Genomic DNA, 7,572 nt, shown 5'->3' on the forward strand with positions numbered 1-7,572 from the left:
TCGAAGAATGAATTCATCTCGAGGAGACATGTGAAGAGTCGGCACGAGGAGTATTAGTCGACTGGTGGACTCGAACTCGACTCGAGGACTCATGTAGAGCCTGCACGAGGAGTTTCGTGAAGAGTCGGAGCGAGGAATATCGGTCGACTCGCGGACTCGTAACTCGACTCGAGGAATGAATTCATCTCGAGGAGACATGTGAAGAGTCGGCACGAGGAGTATCAGTCGACTCGTGGACTCGAACTCGACTCGAGGACTCACGTAGAGCCTGCACGAGGAGTTTCGTGAAGAGTCGGCGCTAGGAGCATCGGTCGACTCGCGGACTCGTAGCTCGACTCGAGGAATGAATTCATCTCGAGGAGACATGCTAAGAGTCGTCACGAGGAGTATCAGTCGACTCGTGGACTCGAACTCGACTCGAGGACTCATGTAGAGCCTGCACGAGGAGTTTCGTGAAGAGTCGGCGCGAGGAGTATCGGTCGACTCGCGGACTCGAAGCTCGACTCGAGGAATGAACTCATCTCGAGGAGACACGTGAAGAGTCTTTCTTTGGGACCTCCGGCCTAACCATCGGCCCCTTGAGACTTTATTATTATTATTTTTTTTTGTTGTTGTTGTTGTTGAGTTGTTTTTTATTGAGCACTGATCCCTGTTAGCCCCCCGAGTTTCTTGCGTTTGTGAGACGAAGGCCAAGAAACTCTTGTGTTGGAGGTATGCAAAAAGGTTGTCATGTGTAGAATAACTTTTATTGCAATAAGGGTGTCGCTACATTTTGTCATGGCACTTGGCCTTCTTTGAAAAAGGAAAAAAGAAAATTACATTTTCGAATTAAAGTGATCACGAAGCCGATTGAGTTCGGTCGTGAGCCTAAAGGTCGAAGTCGCGACAATCATGGCTTGCTAGCAGATGCGACGAATTCTTTGAAGTCCCCACCTCGAATTAGGGAATCAATTCGCTTCTTAAGCTGGTTGCATTCGATCGTCGCATGCCCGTGATCTCTGTGGTATTCCAGAACCTACGTCGATCTCGCTTCGCGGGGTCCTTTGTGAGTGAGGTGGGGCTTCCCAGCTCATTGCGGCGTAAGCTCGGGATCTGGTCGGGCGTCGTGTTGACCGGGACGAAGGATCGCTTCGGGGCTGGAGAAGGGTGGTCGTTAGGGACTTGACCCTTCCGGCGCCTTTTCCTTCGTGACTCGGGACCAACGGTCGGTATCACAAGCGTGGCCGCGCGCTTCTGGTCGGGTGCTCGATCAATGTTGGGTGGTCGCTGCCCCAAGACGATCGTGCTAGCAATCTCGCGTTGGGCGTTGAGCTTTTCTCTAAAGTCGCTCTCATGGGATTCCTTCCGGGAATTGAGGTGATCTCTCAAGTCTCCCGCGGCCGTCCCTATCACTTTTGGCGAGAGTGCGTCATTTGAGTGACGTTCTCGATAGACGACACGGCCATTGTTGTCGTCATCTCCCCGGGGGTTTTGGACGCGGATGGTGAGCTTGGAGCGTCGCTCTCGGGGCCTAGGAGTTGAGCGCCCCCGTGTACCTTTCGACACTTGTCGTCTTGGCGTGGTCGCCCGAGGGTGTCCCCTCGAGGGCGCGTGCGGGTGCTCATCAGAAAGTTGACGTTTCGACGCGGCCGCCCGAGGGTGTCCCCTTGGAAGCGTGCGCGTGTGTCCACTTTCGTGAATAGCGTGGTCGAGGTTGGTCTCGTGGTTGATGTCGTCGACGTTGTTGGAGTCGAGGAGGTCGGCGATGAGCGTGCCGGTGACGCCGGGGCGGTCTAGGAGTTCGGCGAGCCTTCGAGCCGCGTCCTCTCGGACTGCAGCCTCGAGGTCATTCGCCGGGTCTCGGGGCTGGCTCTCATTATGATGAGGTTGCCCTTCGAGACGGTGCACGGAGCTTAGGAGGTCGCGCCTCGAGCTAGTCGCTCGGGCGCCCACGGAGGTGGCGGGGATATGACTCATCTCTCGAGAGTCGTAGAAGTGAGAAGAAGACTGGTAGAGGGGATGTGTCGCCAAGGTCGAGAGATCCCCTCCTTCTAGCGCCAAAATGTTGTCGCTGATTTTTGGTAAACTATTTAGGAGCCCAGAGTGGTTAGACCAAAGGCCGGACCAAGTGGTCTCACTCCGGCTCGAGCGTGTCGGACTTGGTATCCCAAGCCGTCCCTTAGCTGTCTGTGGTATCTGTCTCGTCCAGGCACCTGAAAAGCAAACAAGAGATTGTGAACTACAAAGGGGAAACAGGGGGGGTGCCCCTGTTTACCTCTCCGACGCTCAACATTAGTGGGATTGAGGTGGAGTATAGAGGTTTTACGGGTGTTTAGAGGCCGAGACTTGAGAGAAACGAGCGAGGTACGAGTTCGACATCGTTTCAGTACTCAAGAATGGATTACCTGGGTCAAGGGAGAGACCCTCATATTTATAGGCGGCCAAGGGGTGTTTGGGGAACCCCTTGGTCGAGCGCCGGCCTTGGAGAGCCGGCCTTGGAGCGCCGGCCTTGGAGAGCCGGCCTTGGAGAGCCGGCCTTGGAGAGCCGACCATGGAGCGCCGGCCTTGGAGCGCCGGCCTTGGAGAGCCGGCCTTGGAGAGCCGGCCTTGGAGCGCCGGCCTTGGAGAGGCGGCCTTGGAAAGGCGGCCTTGGAGCGCCGGCCTTGGAGAGCCGGCCTTGGAGAGCCGGCCTTGGAGAGCCGGCCTTGTGTTGGAATCGATCTAGGGTTTAAGAAAATAATTAATGCTTCGGGAAGCGGCGGAATTTTAAAAATTTTCTTTTATAAGTAAAAACGATTTTTACTAACCTAGACAAGTGCAAGTACATGTAATTAAAAACTAATATGAGCTAAGAAGTTTACTAACCTTTCTTGAAGCTTGAACTTTGAGAAGCTTTTGGAAAGTTGCAACGTCGTCTCCCTTGCAGCACGTCTCTCTTTCTTTCCTCGGCACCTCGAGCAACCACGAAAGTTTCTATCACTAAATCACTCGAAATAAAGGAATTAGTGAGTGGGCACTTTTAAACACTACGACTCGAGAACAAGTCTCAAAGTCGAAGAGCTAAAACCACTAGGTCAAATGAGGACCTAGGTCCCAAAACAAAAACAAGAATAACTAGAGAGAGAGAGAGAGAGGATTTCGGCCAAGTTCTAGAGAGAGAGTCTCTCAATCTCTTAAACTTGGGATGAATGAAATGTGAGGAATGAGGCTCCTATTTATAGGAGGAGGATTACCTTCAAAAGGTAGTTTCCTCTTTTCCTATTGCCTTGCACGTCCAACATGCCTCATGAAGGCTTAGGATTTGTTTCCTCATTTGATTTCCTCTTAGTTGGCCGAAAATGCACTTTCCTTAAGGAAATTTGTTTCCTCTTTTTTGTTTTGGCAAGTATCTTCATACATCAATGCACAAAATAAACTCTCTTGCCCACTATGGCATGAACGAAATTCAGCCTTATTTTCCTTGGGTTGGACGAAATTTGAGCTTCTAGAAGGAGCTTCTAGATGTTTCTTCATTTGTTCATGACAACATAAGAAAAGCCCACTAAGAATTTTCAAGTAAAATTCTATGAAATGAAATTAATCCTCAAGGCCCAATAAACTATTAATGGCTGAGTGTTTTAAGTTTCATTTGTCATCAAATGACCTTGTCAAAAAAAAAATTTATTGACATTCATTTCGGCCTATGTCCAAAAGGACAAAAATACCCTTTTGACAATTTTCGAAAAAACTCGTCTCGTTTTTGTTTTGGCTTAGCTTCTAGTTTAACTATTCCTACTCGATGTGATTCGTGACAGTGACCTCATGGATCCAAATGAACAAAGCTTGAGCTAAATACTTGGACTCAAAAGTTCACAAACCTTTTCCAAGTTTAGCTTAATGTCAACTGACTCCACTAAAGAGTTGACACTGAAAATCTCTCGGTTCAAATGAATTTATTTTCTACTCAAGAATTCAACCTAATTGTAATGAGCGGATCCACATAATATTATCAGTGTTTACCCTTCATGAATATCATCAGCTAGTCGGGATTTACAAAATTACCATTTTACCCTTCTAGCTGTTATTTCCTCAACTCCTTTGTCGCTTGTGAATAAGTTAGAAACAATGTATTGACGAGGAGCTAACAAGTCACATTGTTTCATCCAAAAGAGTCAAGACTCAATTTGGACACTGGCCAGTTCATTTATTCACACTCCAAGGAACAAAGCATGAGGTGATATACATTGCATTTCAGCAATCTTGTACATGAATTCCATATCTATGAGAACTTCACAAAGTTACTAATGACATTCTCACAACTTAGTACTTCACCAATAGGCCCTGTTCCGAATCACATAGTGAGTTCGAACTTTGACTTTCTCAAATGAGAATACTAAGCTGTGAAATGGCATGTCTCATTTCAGGATTAAGGTAAGCATGATGCAATTCATACGTAGTGACTTCGAGACATAAGAGGTTAAATGGTTTGTTCTTATCTTGTCTCTAGAAGTGCACTGGTCAATTCAGTACCTTCGGAAGATACCTAGAAGAACTATAGAGTCTCCAACTCTCAATGCCTCATAACCAGACATCATAGATTCTTCTAACAATCATACTGAGGTCAATAGTCCTTTGACCCTAAGATTGCGAATATATCGTTTTAAGCAAACTACGAAGAGTTTGTTCATGCAAATCTACATTTGTCTCTTCATAAGTTGTTATGTTTGTTTATGGACTAAAAGACTAAGGTTTTATCATAAAGCTTCAAACAAAGAAAGAATGAATGAACGTTTCAACTTTATTAATGAATAAGAAATTACAAGCAAGAGTCTTCGTAAGACTATATGACATCAAATGTACATAAATACACACTACAACTCTTCTTGTGGGCACCATTGACAACACCTTGGAGAGCCGGCCTTGGAGAGCCGGCCTTGGAGCGCCGGCCTTGGAGAGCCGGCCTTGGAGAGCCGGCCTTGGAGAGGCGGCCTTGGAGAGGCGGCCTTGGAGAGCCGGCCTTGGAGAGCCGGCCTTGGAGAAGGGCCGGCCATGGGCTCGCTGAGCATATGGCCGGCCATTGGCCGGCTGAGCATATGGCCGGCTGAGCATATGGCCGGCCACTGGCCGACTGACCTTTGGGCTGGCGATAGGCCGGTCAAGCATATGGCCGGCCGCTGGCCGGCTGACCCTTGGCCATTGGTTTGGGCCGGCCAAAGGCCGAGACAAGGTTTTGCCTCTCGAGGCCTTGCACCGGTCGCGTGGGTCGAAGTGACGCCTTAGTCCCCGTCGGTCCGAGACGGACCGACAACAAGTCTCGAGCTAGGTTTTTCTCCGATCAACCCGGCTCTCGGGAGAGGTAGGGGGTGAGGAAGAGGAGTGACCATGCCTTGTGTGTCGGCTGCCTACGTACCCGTGCGTAGGATCAGGTCAGAACGTAGTTCAAGCATGTGAGACGCAGTATGAGGCGCGGAGCCTTGGTGGAGAGGCGTGCTCAACGAAGGAGACGAGGCGCGGAGGAGTCCTCGGCGACGTCTCAGAACTTCGGAGATCGCGTATGCGAGAGAGAATATGTGTTTTCTCTCTTTTGGAGACGTGGAAGACTCTAAGCCAAGAGTTCCTTGTTGTGGCGGAGATTCTGGACGCGTAGGCGATTCCTAGTTGGAAATGACGGACGCGTGGGCTCAAGATTAATCGTTCGATCAAGAGAGGCGGCACTCGGGAGTCCCCAGAAAGCGCTTCAGAATCTCTGAGAACGAGAAATCGGGGAGAATCTGCTTCAGGCCAAGGATGGCATCCAGAGAAGCAGAGAGAAGTCTCAAGTTCCTTGAGAATAAAAATGGGATGGTTTTCCCCTCAATGAGAGGGGGTATTTATAGGTGTTTGAGGGCCTTAGAAGGTCCCTTTTTCGTCCACGTGGGACTAGGGGCGCGCGCGCCGTCAAGTGGAGGCGCACGGCGTGCGCGGCGCGCGGCGCGCGGCGCGCGGGTCACCAGGCCACGGCGCGGGACGTGCGGCGCGGGATGTGCAACGCGGGATGCGCGGTGCAGGGGGCGCGCGGCGCGGGCTTGTCTTGGCGCGGCGCGCGGCCTTCCTGGCGCGGCACGCGGCTTGCTGCATGGCTGGCCGGCGCAGCGTGCTGTGCGCGCAGCGAATGGCTCGTCTTGCCGGCCTCTTGTGGGCCTTTAGGGGTCTTCGAATACCATTCTTGCCAAGTGAAATATGAAGGTTTCCACTTGACGAGAGTGACTCGATTTGAGGAGCGACTCGAGGCTCGACTCGAGGAACGACTCGAGGCTCGACTCGAGGAGAACGACTCGGGGCTCGACTCGAGGAACGACTCGAGGCTCGACTCAAGGAGAACGACTCGAGGCTCGACTCGTGAACGACTTGAGACTCGACTCGAGGAGAACGACTCAAGGCTCGACTCGAGGGGCATGAGGATTTGGCACGAGGACTTGCCAGTCGACTCGTGACAGAAGGCTTGCCGCTTTTCAGGACCTCCGGCCTGACCATCGGCCCTTTGAACGGCGTGTCTTCTTGGCGTCTCGGGTTTTCCGAAAATGACCGAAAACATTAGCCCCCAAGTTTATCGCTCGTGAGGCCCCGGGCGGTGAACTTTTAGTTGTTTCCGCCGGGTGTTTGAGGAAAATTTATCTCCCCAGGCTTCGCCGTCGCGAAGCTTTTGTGATTTATATAGAACGTTCTCACAATTGCAAGTGCTCTCTCTCGCTTTTCCATTTCTCTCAACACGAGTGTGTGATCAAGATGTGGAGGAGGTGTTGTCAATGGTGCCCACAAGAAGAGTTGTAATCTTTATATTATGCATTTGATGTAATAAAGTCTCATGAAGACTCTTGCTTGTAATTGCTTATTCATTAATAAAAAGTTGAAACGTTCATTCAATCTTCCTTGTCTGAAGCTTTATGATAAAACCTTAGTCTTTAGTCCATAAACAAACTTAACAACTTACGAAGAGACAAATGTAGATTTGCATGAACAAACTGTTCGTAGTTTGCTTAAAACGATATATGAGAATACTAAGGTGTGAAATGACATGTCTCATTTCAGGATTAAGGTAAGCATGATGCAATTCATACATAGTGACTTCGAGACATAAGAGGTTAAATGGTTTGTTCTTATCTTGTCTCTAGAAGTGCACTGGTCAATTCAGTACCTTCGGAAGATACCTAGAAGAACTATAGAGTCTCCAACTCTCAATGCCTCATAACCAGACATCATAGATTCTTCTAACAATCATACTGAGGTCAATAGTCCTTTGACCCTTAGATTGCGAATATATCGTTTTAAGCAAACTACGAAGAGTTTGTTCATGCAAATCTACATTTGTCTCTTCGTAAGTTGTTAAGTTTGTTTATGGACTAAAGACTAAGGTTTTATCATAAAGCTTCAGACAAGGAAGATTGAATGAACATTTCAACTTTTTATTAATGAATAAGCAATTACAAGCAAGAGTCTTCATGAGACTTTATTACATCAAATGCATAATATAAAGATTACCACTCTTCTTGTGGGCACCATTGACAACAAACTCCCACTTGACTCAAAGAAGATGTGTGTAGTCTTTCATGCCTAATCCCTCTCGATGTTGGTCGA

Source organism: Urtica dioica, chromosome 7, assembly GCF_054948205.1.
Source record: "Urtica dioica subsp. dioica isolate 48M chromosome 7, U.dioica_male_clone48M_v1_H2, whole genome shotgun sequence".
Lineage (NCBI taxonomy): Eukaryota > Viridiplantae > Streptophyta > Magnoliopsida > Rosales > Urticaceae > Urtica > Urtica dioica.